This window comes from Hyla sarda, unplaced genomic scaffold (assembly GCF_029499605.1).
Source record: "Hyla sarda isolate aHylSar1 unplaced genomic scaffold, aHylSar1.hap1 scaffold_3544, whole genome shotgun sequence".
Lineage (NCBI taxonomy): Eukaryota > Metazoa > Chordata > Amphibia > Anura > Hylidae > Hyla > Hyla sarda.
The window spans coordinates 1-13,380 of record NW_026610311.1 but is presented as its reverse complement, the minus strand read 5'-3'; the positions used below and the strand labels follow the sequence as shown (position 1 = coordinate 13,380).

Here is a 13,380-nt window from a genome sequence, read left to right as displayed (position 1 = left end):
AACTGTATTTCTGTTATTAATTTTTAGTTTAGCAATTCCCACCGCAACATGGTTAACCTCTATCCAAAATTTCTGCACAAAATTGATAAAAGACATTCCAAGAAATATTTTGCCAAATAAAAATATATAAAATATTGATGAAGTTGATGAATAATAATAACAACAAAAATAACAGTTTTTTATTAAAAAACAAATAAACAATAATAATTTATCAAATATTTTGCTCCTGCCCCCTTCCCCAAAAATAAAAAAAACATATATTACCCTTAAAATTTATAAATAAAGAAACAAAAAATAACACATACCCCAAACATTGCAAACACAAAACCCCCAAAAACCTAACAATAGTGTCTGTCAACATCATCCTGGGAGGGATAATACACTGCACTACAATAGAAATAAAAATCCCTATCATCTATATCTCAATGGGTTCCATCTTTTCTTTTGTTCTTTTTTCTAATGCGGTTTTATAATCCCTGAGACAAGTAGTTCTGGCCCTAGAGTGTTAGATATATTAGCGTCTGTAGCATGTATAAGGGACAAGTTATCATACCTGTGTCTTTTTGTAGGTGATTGATGCCCGGTAAGAGGGTGAAAGGGACCTATACCCCCGTCAGCTGCAGGAAAGGAACAAAGAGACAGGTAATTAATATTTATATTAATTACTGATAACAATCAGGCTAGATACAACATCTAAACCTGCAAAGATGTCATAGTCTCTACCTTATACATGAAGATATATGTGTTTTTAATAAGTATATCGTCTATAGACAGCTTCTTATATAACACCACCATGTCTCAGGTACAGAGATTAGGAACATTTATGATTTCTAATATCTGTTTTTTATTTGTAGTAATCCCTTTTTCAATAGACTGACAGCAGTTTTTAGACAAAGCTGTACTGTAAAGAAAAATCTATAAGTTAATGTAATAAATCACATACTATAACTGATTATTGCCATTTAAAACTATGAAAAATACATTATGTTGATTATAAAACAGAAATACAGAATGGAGACAACCGTCTGTGGCTCAAGCTCGACTGCCCATTTCTTTGAGTGGCCCCTCAATGTTGTGGAAACGGGTGGAGGACATTGTCTCCATTAGAATGGGTCCCCCTAAGATGCTTCGGCTGTTGATCTGAAGTGCATTCTGTGCTTTGGAATCTCGGGGGCAAACTGTATTTCTGTTATTAATTTTTAGTTTAGCAATTCCCACCGCAACATGGTTAACCTCTATCCTAAATTTCTGCACAAAATTGATAAAAGACATTCCAAGAAATATTTTGCCAAATAAAAATATATAAAATATTGATGAAGTTGATGAATAATAATAACAACAAAAATAACAGTTTTTGATTAAAAAACAAACAATAATAATTTATCAAATATTTTGCTCCTGCCCCCTTCCCCAAAAATAAAAAAACATATATTACCCTTAAAATTTATAAATAAAGAAACAAAAAATAACACATACCCCAAACATTGCAAACACAAACCCCCCAAAAACCTAACTATAGTGTCTGTCAACATCATACTGGGAGGGATAATACACTGCACTACAATAGAAATAAAAATCCCTATCATCTATATCTCAATGGGTTCCATCTTTTCTTTTGTTCTTTTTTCTAATGCGGTTTTATAATCCCTGAGACAAGTAGTTCTGGCCCTAGAGTGTTATATATATTAGCGTCTGTAGCATGTATAAGGGACATGTTATCATACCTGTGTCTTTTTATAGGTGATTAATGCCCGGTGAGAGGGTGAAAGGGACCTATACCCCCGTCAGCTGCAGGAAAGGAACAAAGAGACAGGTAATTAATATTTATATTAATTACCGTATATACTCGAGTATAAGCCGACCCGAGTATAAGCCGAGACCCCTAATTTCAACCCAAAATCCCAGGAAAAATTATTGACTCGAGTATAAGCCTAGGGTGGGAAATACCTCATCCCCCCCCTGTCATCATCCAGACCCGTCATTAACATCCTCATCATCATCCCCTTGTCATCATCCCACACATCCCCCCTTCATCATCCCCTTATCATCCCACACATCCCCCCTTCATCATCCCCTTATCATCCCACACATCCCCCCTTCATCATCCCCTTATCATCCCGCACATCCCCCCTTCATCATCCCCTTATCATCCCACACATCCCCCCTTCATCATCCCCTTATCATCCCACACCCCCCCCCTTCATCATCCCCACACCCCCCCCTTCATCATCCTCTTCTCATCATTCGCCCTCAGTGGTCTTTAACCTGCGGACCTCCAGAGGTTTCAAAACTACAACTCCCAGCAAGCCCGGGCAGCCATCGGCTGTCCGGGCTTGCTGGGAGTTGTAGTTTTGAAACCTCCGGAGGTCCGCAGGTTGAAGACCACTGCGGCCTTCAACATCATCCAGCCCCCCTCTCACCCCCTTTAGTTCTGAGTACTCACCTCCGCTCGGCGCTGGTCCGGTCCTGCAGGGCTGTCCGGAGAGGAGGTGGTCCGGTGGGGAGGTGGTCCGGGCTGCTATCTTCACCGGGGGCGCCTCTTCTCCGCGCTTCCGGCCCGGAATAGATGCGTTGCCTTGACAATGACGCAGAATTACGTTGGCAATGAACGCACCTCTGCGTCGTTGTCACGGCAACGTGACTATTCTGAGGCCGGGCCCGAAGCGCTTAGAAGAGGCCTCCCCGGTGAAGATAGCAGCCCGGAACCAGTATCCCACCGGACCACCTCCTCTCCGGACAGCCCTGCAGGACCGGACCAGCGCCGAGCGGAGGTGAGTACTCAGAACTAAAGGGGGTGAGAGGGGGCTGGATGATGTTGAAGGCCGCAGTGGTCTTCAACCTGCGGACCTCCGGAGGTTTCAAAACTACAACTCCCAGCAAGCCCGGACAGCCGATGGCTGCCCGGGCTTGCTGGGAGTTGTAGTTTTGAAACCTCTGGAGGTCCGCAGGTTGAAGACCACTGCGGGTGGGGGAGTTCACTCGAGTATAAGCCGAGGGGGGTGTTTTCAGCACGAAAAATCGTGCTGAAAAACTCGGCCTATACTCGAGTATATACGGTACTGATAACAATCAGGCTAGATATAACATCTAGACCTGCAGAGATGTCATAGTCTCTACCTTATACATGAAGATATATGTGTTTTTAATAAGTATATCGTCTATAGACAGCTTCTTATATAACACAACTGTGTCTCAGGTACAGAGATTGGGAACATTTATGATTTCTAATATCTGTTTTTTATTTGTAGTAATCCCTTTTTCAATAGACTGACCGCAGATTTAAGACATAACTGTACTGTAAAGAAAAATCTATAAGTTAATGTAATAAATCACATACTAAAACTGATTATTGCCATTTAAAACTATGAAAAATACATTATGTTGATTATAAAACAGAAATACAGAATGGAAACAACCGTCTGTGGCTCAAGCTCGACTGCCCCTTTCTTTGAGTGGCCCCTCAATGTTGTGGAAACGGGTGGAGGACATTGTCTCCATTAGAATGGGTCCCCTTACGATGCTTCGGCTGTTGATCTGAAGTGCATTCTGTGCTTTGGAACCTCGGGGGCAAACTGTATTTCTGTTATTAATTTTTAGTTTAGCAATTCCCACCGCAACATGGTTAACCTCTATCCTAAATTTCTGCACAAAATTGATAACAGACATTCCAAGAAATATTTTGCCAAATAAAAATATATAAAATATTGATGAAATTGATGAATAATAATAACAACAAAAATAACAGTTTTTGATTAAAAAACAAAAAAACTAAAATAATTTATAAAATATTTTGCTCCTGCCCCCTTCCCCAAAAATAAAAAAAACATATATTACCCTTAAAATTTATGAATAAAGAAACAAAAAATTACACATACCCCAAACATTACAAACACAAACCCCCCAAAAACCTAACAATAGTCTCTGTCAGTATTATCCTGGGAGGGATAATACATTGCACTGCAATAGAAATAAAAATCCCTATCATCTATATCTCAATGGGTTCCATCTTTTCTTTTGTTCTTTTTTCTAATGCGGTTTTATAATCCCTGAGACAAGTAGTTCTGGCCCTAGAGTGTTAGATATATTAGCGTCTGTAGCATGTATAAGAGACATGTTATCATACCTGTGTCTTTTTATAGGTGATTGATGCCCGGTGAGAGGGTGAAAGGGACCTATACCCCCGTCAGCTGCAGGAAAGGAACAAAGAGACAGGTAATTAATATTTATATTAATTACTGATAACAATCAGGCTAGATATAACATCTAGACCTGCAGAGATGTCATAGTCTCTACCTTATACATGAAGATATATGTGTTTTTAATAAGTATATCGTCTATAGACAGCTTCTTATATAACACAACTGTGTCTCAGGTACAGAGATTGGGAACATTTATGATTTCTAATATCTGTTTTTTATTTGTAGTAATCCCTTTTTCAATAGACTGACCGCAGATTTAAGACATAACTGTACTGTAAAGAAAAATCTATAAGTTAATGTAATAAATCACATACTAAAACTGATTATTGCCATTTAAAACTATGAAAAATACATTATGTTGATTATAAAACAGAAATACAGAATGGAAACAACCGTCTGTGGTTCAAGCTCGACTGCCCCTTTCTTTGAGTGGCCCCTCAATGTTGTGGAAACGGGTGGAGGACATTGTCTCCATTAGAATGGGTCCCCTTACGATGCTTCGGCTGTTGATCTGAAGTGCATTCTGTGCTTTGGAACCTCGGGGGCAAACTGTATTTCTGTTATTAATTTTTAGTTTAGCAATTCCCACCGCAACATGGTTAACCTCTATCCTAAATTTCTGCACAAAATTGATAACAGACATTCCAAGAAATATTTTGCCAAATAAAAATATATAAAATATTGATGAAATTGATGAATAATAATAACAACAAAAATAACAGTTTTTGATTAAAAAACAAAAAAACTAAAATAATTTATAAAATATTTTGCTCCTGCCCCCTTCCCCAAAAATAAAAAAAATATATATTACCCTTAAAATTTATGAATAAAGAAACAAAAAATTACACATACCCCAAACATTACAAACACAAACCCCCCAAAAACCTAACAATAGTCTCTGTCAGTATTATCCTGGGAGGGATAATACACTGCACTGCAATAGAAATATAAATCCCTATCATCTATATCTCAATGGGTTCCATCTTTTCTTTTGTTCTTTTTTCTAATGCGGTTTTATAATCCCTGAGACAAGTAGTTCTGGCCCTAGAGTGTTAGATATATTAGCGTCTGTAGCATGTATAAGGGACATGTTATCATACCTGTGTCTTTTTATAGGTGATTGATGCCCGGTGAGAGGGTGAAAGGGACCTATACCTCCGTCAGCTGCAGGAAAGGAACAAAGAGACAGGTAATTAATATTTATATTAATTACTGATAACAATCAGGCTAGATACAACATCTAAACCTGCAAAGATGTCATAGTCTCTACCTTATACATGAAGATATATGTGTTTTTAATAAGTATATCGTCTATAGACAGCTTCTTATATAACACAACCATGTCTCAGGTACAGAGATTAGGAACATTTATGATTTCTAATATCTGTTTTTTATTTGTAGTAATCCCTTTTTCAATAGACCTACCGTAGATTTAAGACATAACTGTACTGTAAAGAAAAATCTATAAGTTAATGTAATAAATCACATACTATAACTGATTATTGCCATTTAAAACTATGAAAAATACATTATGTTGATTATAAAACAGAAATACAGAATGGAGACAACCGTCTGTGGCTCAAGCTCGACTGCCCATTTCTTTGAGTGGCCCCTCAATGTTCTGGAAACGGGTGGAGGACATTGTCTCCATTAGAATGGGTCCCCCTAAGATGCTTCGGCTGTTGATCTGAAGTGCATTCTGTGCTTTGGAATCTCGGGGGCAAACTGTATTTCTGTTATTAATTTTTAGTTTAGCAATTCCCACCGCAACATGGTTAACCTCTATCCTAAATTTCTGCACAAAATTGATAAAAGACATTCCAAGAAATATTTTGCCAAATAAAAATATATAAAATATTGATGAAGTTGATGAATAATAATAACAACAAAAATAACAGTTTTTTATTAAAAAACAAATAAACAATAATAATTTATCAAATATTTTGCTCCTGCCCCCTTCCCCAAAAATAAAAAAACATATCTTACCCTTAAAATTTATAAATAAAGAAACAAAAAATAACACATACCCCAAACATTGCAAACACAAAACCCCCAAAAACCTAACAATAGTGTCTGTCAACATCATCCTGGGAGGTATAATACACTGCAGTACAATAGAAATAAAAATCCCTATCATCTATATCTCAATGGGTTCCATCTTTTCTTTTGTTCTTTTTTCTAATGCGGTTTTATAATCCCTGAGACAAGTAGTTCTGGCCCTAGAGTGTTATATATATTAGCGTCTGTAGCATGTATAAGGGACATGTCATCATACCTGTGTCTTTTTATAGGTGATTAATGCCCGTTGAGAGGGTGAAAGGGACCTATACCCCCGTCAGCTGCAGGAAAGGAACAAAGAGACAGGTAATTAATATTTATATTAATTACTGATAACAATCAGGCTAGATATAACATCTAGACCTGCAGAGATGTCATAGTCTCTACCTTATACATGAAGATATATGTGTTTTTAATAAGTATATCGTCTATAGACAGCTTCTTATATGACACAACTGTTTCTCAGGTACAGAGATTGGGAACATTTATGATTTCTAATATCTGTTTTGTATTTGTAGTAATCCCTTTTTCAATAGACTGACCGCAGATTTAAGACATAACTGTACTGTAAAGAAAAATCTATAAGTTAATGTAATAAATCACATACTATAACTGATTATTGCCATTTAAAACTATGAAAAATACATTATGTTGATTATAAAACAGAAATACAGAATGGAAACAACCGTCTGTGGCTCAAGCTCGACTGCCTCTTTCTTTGAGTGGCCCCTCAATGTTGTGGAAACGGGTGGAGGACATTGTCTCCATTAGAATGGGTCCCCCTACGATGCTTCGGCTGTTGATCTGAAGTGCATTCTGTGCTTTGGAACCTCGGGGGCAAACTGTATTTCTGTTATTAATTTTTAGTTTAGCAATTCCCACCGCAACATGGTTAACTTCTATCCTAAATTTCTGCACAAAATTGATAACAGACATTCCAAGAAATATTTTACCAAATAAAAATATATAAAATATTGATGAAACTGATGAATAATAATAACAACAAAAATAACAGTTTTTGATTAAAAAACAAAAAAACTAAAATAATTTATAAAATATTTTGCTCCTGCCCCCTTCCCCCAAAAATAAAAAAACATATATTACCCTTAAAATTTATGAATAAAGAAACAAAAAATAACACATACCCCAAACATTACAAACACAAAACCCCCAAAAACCTAACAATAGTCTCTGTCAACATCATCCTGGTAGGGATAATACACTGCACTGCAATAGAAATATAAATCCCTATCATCTATATCTCAATGGGTTCCATCTTTTCTTTTGTTCTTTTTTCTAATGCGGTTTTATAATCCCTGAGACAAGTAGTTCTGGCCCTAGAGTGTTAGATATATTAGCGTCTGTAGCATGTATAAGGGACATGTTATCATACCTGTGTCTTTTTATAGGTGATTGATGCCCGGTGAGAGGGTGAAAGGGACCTATACCTCCGTCAGCTGCAGGAAAGGAACAAAGAGACAGGTAATTAATATTTATATTAATTACTGATAACAATCAGGCTAGATACAACATCTAAACCTGCAAAGATGTCATAGTCTCTACCTTATACATGAAGATATATGTGTTTTTAATAAGTATATCGTCTATAGACAGCTTCTTATATAACACAACCATGTCTCAGGTACAGAGATTAGGAACATTTATGATTTCTAATATCTGTTTTTTATTTGTAGTAATCCCTTTTTCAATAGACTGACCGCAAATTTAAGACATAACTGTACTGTAAAGAAAAATCTATAAGTTAATGTAATAAATCACATACTATAACTGATTATTGCCATTTAAAACTATGAAAAATACATTATGTTGATTATAAAACAGAAATACAGAATGGAGACAACCGTCTGTGGCTCAAGCTCGACTGCCCATTTCTTTGAGTGGCCCCTCAATGTTCTGGAAACGGGTGGAGGACATTGTCTCCATTAGAATGGGTCCCCCTAAGATGCTTCGGCTGTTGATCTGAAGTGCATTCTGTGCTTTGGAATCTCGGGGGCAAACTGTATTTCTGTTATTAATTTTTAGTTTAGCAATTCCCACCGCAACATGGTTAACCTCTATCCTAAATTTCTGCACAAAATTGATAAAAGACATTCCAAGAAATATTTTGCCAAATAAAAATATATAAAATATTGATGAAGTTGATGAATAATAATAACAACAAAAATAACAGTTTTTTATTAAAAAACAAATAAACAATAATAATTTATCAAATATTTTGCTCCTGCCCCCTTCCCCAAAAATAAAAAAACATATATTACCCTTAAAATTTATAAATAAAGAAACAAAAAATAACACATACCCCAAACATTGCAAACACAAAACCCCCAAAAACCTAACAATAGTGTCTGTCAACATCATCCTGGGAGGGATAATACACTGCACTACAATAGAAATAAAAATCCCTATCATCTATATCTCAATGGGTTCCATCTTTTCTTTTGTTCTTTTTTCTAATGCGGTTTTATAATCCCTGAGACAAGTAGTTCTGGCCCTAGAGTGTTAGATATATTAGCGTCTGTAGCATGTATAAGGGACAAGTTATCATACCTGTGTCTTTTTGTAGGTGATTGATTCCCGGTAAGAGGGTGAAAGGGACCTATACCCCCGTCAGCTGCAGGAAAGGAACAAAGAGACAGGTAATTAATATTTATATTAATTACTGATAACAATCAGGCTAGATACAACATCTAAACCTGCAAAGATGTCATAGTCTCTACCTTATACATGAAGATATATGTGTTTTTAATAAGTATATCGTCTATAGACAGCTTCTTATATAACACCACCATGTCTCAGGTACAGAGATTAGGAACATTTATGATTTCTAATATCTGTTTTTTATTTGTAGTAATCCCTTTTTCAATAGACCTACCGTAGATTTAAGACATAACTGTACTCTAAAGAAAAATCTATAAGTTAATGTAATAAATCACATACTATAACTGATTATTGCCATTTAAAACTATGAAAAATACATTATGTTGATTATAAAACAGAAATACAGAATGGAGACAACCGTCTGTGGCTCAAGCTCGACTGCCCATTTCTTTGAGTGGCCCCTCAATGTTCTGGAAACGGGTGGAGGACATTGTCTCCATTAGAATGGGTCCCCCTAAGATGCTTCGGCTGTTGATCTGAAGTGCATTCTGTGCTTTGGAATCTCGGGGGCAAATTGTATTTCTGTTATTAATTTTTAGTTTAGCAATTCCCACCGCAACATGGTTAACCTCTATCCTAAATTTCTGCACAAAATTGATAAAAGACATTCCAAGAAATATTTTGCCAAATAAAAATATATAAAATATTGATGAAGTTGATGAATAATAATAACAACAAAAATAACAGTTTTTGATTAAAAAATAAATAAACAATAATAATTTATCAAATATTTTGCTCCTGCCCCCTTCCCCAAAAATAAAAAAACATATATTACCCTTAAAATTTATAAATAAAGAAACAAAAAATAACACATACACCAAACATTGCAAACACAAAACCCCCAAAAACCTAACAATAGTGTCTGTCAACATCATCCTGGGAGGGATAATACACTGCACTACAATAGAAATAAAAATTCCTATCATCTATATCTCAATGGGTTCCATCTTTTCTTTTGTTCTTTTTTCTAATGCGGTTTTATAATCCCTGAGACAAGTAGTTCTGGCCCTAGAGTGTTAGATATATTAGCGTCTGTAGCATGTATAAGGGACATGCTATCATACCTGTGTCTCTTTATAGGTGATTAATGCCCGGTGAGAGTGTGAAAGGGACCTATACCCCCGTCAGCAGCAGGAAAGGAACAAAGAGACAGGTAATTAATATTTATATTAATTACTGATAACAATCAGGCTAGATATAACATCTAGACCTGCAAAGATGTCATAGTCTCTACCTTATACATGAAGATATATGTGTTTTTAATAAGTATATCGTCTATAGACAGCTTCTTATATAACACAACTGTGTCTCAGGTACAGAGATTGGGAACATTTATGATTTCTAATATCTGTTTTTTATTTGTAGTAATCCCTTTTTCAATAGACTGACCTCAGATTTAAGACATAACTGTACTGTAAAGAAAAATCTATAAGTTAATGTAATAAATCACATACTATAACTGATTATTGCCATTTAAAACTATGAAAAATACATTATGTTGATTATAAAACAGAAATACAGAATGGAAACAACCGTCTGTGGCTCAAGCTCGACTGCCCCTTTCTTTGAGTGGCCCCTCAATGTTGTGGAAACGGGTGGAGGACATTGTCTCCATTAGAATGGGTCCCCCTACGATGCTTCGGCTGTTGATCTGAAGTGCATTCTGTGCTTTGGAACCTCGGGGGCAAACTGTATTTCTGTTATTAATTTTTAGTTTAGCAATTCCCACCGCAACATGGTTAACCTCTATCCGAAATTTCTGCACAAAATTAATAACAGACATTCCAAGAAATATTTTGCCAAATAAAAATATATAAAATATTGATGAAATTGATGAATAATAATAACAACAAAAATAACAGTTTTTGATTAAAAAACAAAAAAACTAAAATAATTTATAAAATATTTTGCTCCTGCCCCCTTCCCCCAAAAATCAAAAAACATATATTACCCTTAAAATTTATGAATAAAGAAACAAAAAATAACACATACCCCAAACATTACAAACACAAACCCCCCAAAAACCTAACAATAGTCTCTGTCAGTATTATCCTGGGAGGGATAATACACTGCACTGCAATTGAAATAAAAATCCCTATCATCTATATCTCAATGGGTTCCATCTTTTCTTTTGTTCTTTTTTCTAATGCGGTTTTATAATCCCTGAGACAAGTATTTCTGGCCCTAGAGTGTTAGATATATTAGCGTCTGTAGCATGTATAAGGGACATGTTATCATACCTGTGTCTTTTTTTAGGTGATTGATGCCCGGTGAGAGGGTGAAAGGGACCTATACCCCCGTCAGCTGCAGGAAAGGAACAAAGAGACAGGTAATTAATATTTATATTTATTACTGATAACAATCAGGCTAGATACAACATCTAAACCTGCAAAGATATCATAGTCTCTACCTTATATATGAAGATATATGTGTTTTTAATAAGTATATCGTCTATAGACAGCTTCTTATATAACACAACCATGTCTCAGGTACAGAGATTAGGAACATTTATGATTTCTAATATCTGTTTTTTATTTGTAGTAATCCCTTTTTCAATAGACTGACCGCAGTTTTTAGACAAAGCTGTACTGTAAAGAAAAATCTATAAGTTAATGTAATAAATCACATACTATAACTGATTATTGCCATTTAAAACTATGAAAAATACATTATGTTGATTATAAAACAGAAATACAGAATGGAGACAACCGTCTGTGGCTCAAGCTCGACTGCCCATTTCTTTGAGTGGCCCCTCAATGTTCTGGAAACGGGTGGAGGACATTGTCTCCATTAGAATGTGTCCCCCTAAGATGCTTCGGCTGTTGATCTGAAGTGCATTCTGTGCTTTGGAATCTCGGGGGCAAACTGTATTTCTGTTATTAATTTTTAGTTTAGCAATTCCCACCGCAACATGGTTAACCTCTATCCTAAATTTCTGCACTAAATTGATAAAAGACATTCCAAGAAATATTTTGCCAAATAAAAATATTTAAAATATTGATGAAGTTGATGAATAATAATAACAACAAAAATAACAGTTTTTGATTAAAAAACAAATAAACAATAATAATTTATCAAATATTTTGCTCCTGCCCCCTTCCCCAACAATAAAAAAACATATATTACCCTTAAAATTTATAAATAAAGAAACAAAAAATAACACATACCCCAAACATTGCAAACACAAACCCCCCAAAAACCTAACTATAGTGTCTGTCAACATCATACTGGGAGGGATAATACACTGCACTACAATAGAAATAAAAATCCCTATCATCTATATCTCAATGGGTTCCATCTTTTCTTTTGTTCTTTTTTCTAATGCGGTTTTATAATCCCTGAGACAAGTAGTTCTGGCCCTAGAGTGTTATATATATTAGCGTCTGTAGCATGTATAAGGGACATGTTATCATACCTGTGTCTTTTTATAGGTGATTAATGCCCGGTGAGAGGGTGAAAGGGACCTATACCCCCGTCAGCTGCAGGAAAGGAACAAAGAGACAGGTAATTAATATTTATATTAATTACTGATAACAATCAGGCTAGATATAACATCTAGACCTGCAGAGATGTCATAGTCTCTACCTTATACATGAAGATATATGTGTTTTTAATAAGTATATCGTCTATAGACAGCTTCTTATATAACACAACTGTGTCTCAGGTACAGAGATTGGGAACATTTATGATTTCTAATATCTGTTTTTTATTTGTAGTAATCCCTTTTTCAATAGACTGACCTCAGATTTAAGACATAACTGTACTGTAAAGAAAAATCTATAAGTTAATGTAATAAATCACATACTAAAACTGATTATTGCCATTTAAAACTATGAAAAATACATTATGTTGATTATAAAACAGAAATACAGAATGGAAACAACCGTCTGTGGCTCAAGCTCGACTGCCCCTTTCTTTGAGTGGCCCCTCAATGTTGTGGAAACGGGTGGAGGACATTGTCTCCATTAGAATGGGTCCCCTTACGATGCTTCGGCTGTTGATCTGAAGTGCATTCTGTGCTTTGGAACCTCGGGGGCAAACTGTATTTCTGTTATTAATTTTTAGTTTAGCAATTCCCACCGCAACATGGTTAACCTCTATCCTAAATTTCTGCACAAAATTGATAACAGACATTCCAAGAAATATTTTGCCAAATAAAAATATATAAAATATTGATGAAATTGATGAATAATAATAACAACAAAAATAACAGTTTTTGATTAAAAAACAAAAAAACTAAAATAATTTATAAAATATTTTGCTCCTGCCCCCTTCCCCCAAAAATAAAAAAAACATATATTACCCTTAAAATTTATGAATAAAGAAACAAAAAATTACACATACCCCAAACATTACAAACACAAACCCCCCAAAAACCTAACAATAGTCTCTGTCAGTATTATCCTGGGAGGGATAATACATTGCACTGCAATAGAAATAAAAA

General features: G+C 35.3%; 2 long non-coding RNA genes across 2 annotated transcripts; both read left to right on the top strand.

Annotated features, from left to right (window-relative positions):
- The first annotated feature begins 591 nt into the window (after window positions 1-591).
- LOC130331739 (uncharacterized) lies at window positions 592-7,699 on the top strand. Its single transcript, XR_008874579.1, has 5 exons — window positions 592-642; window positions 1,741-1,813; window positions 4,140-4,212; window positions 6,491-6,563; window positions 7,667-7,699. It is a non-coding gene; the product is annotated as an uncharacterized LOC130331739 (long non-coding RNA).
- A 1,170-nt stretch (window positions 7,700-8,869) lies between these two features.
- Window positions 8,870-12,449, top strand: LOC130331737 (uncharacterized). Its single transcript, XR_008874578.1, has 4 exons — window positions 8,870-8,914; window positions 10,017-10,089; window positions 11,193-11,265; window positions 12,368-12,449. It is a non-coding gene; the product is annotated as an uncharacterized LOC130331737 (long non-coding RNA).
- The last annotated feature ends 931 nt before the right edge of the window (window positions 12,450-13,380 follow it).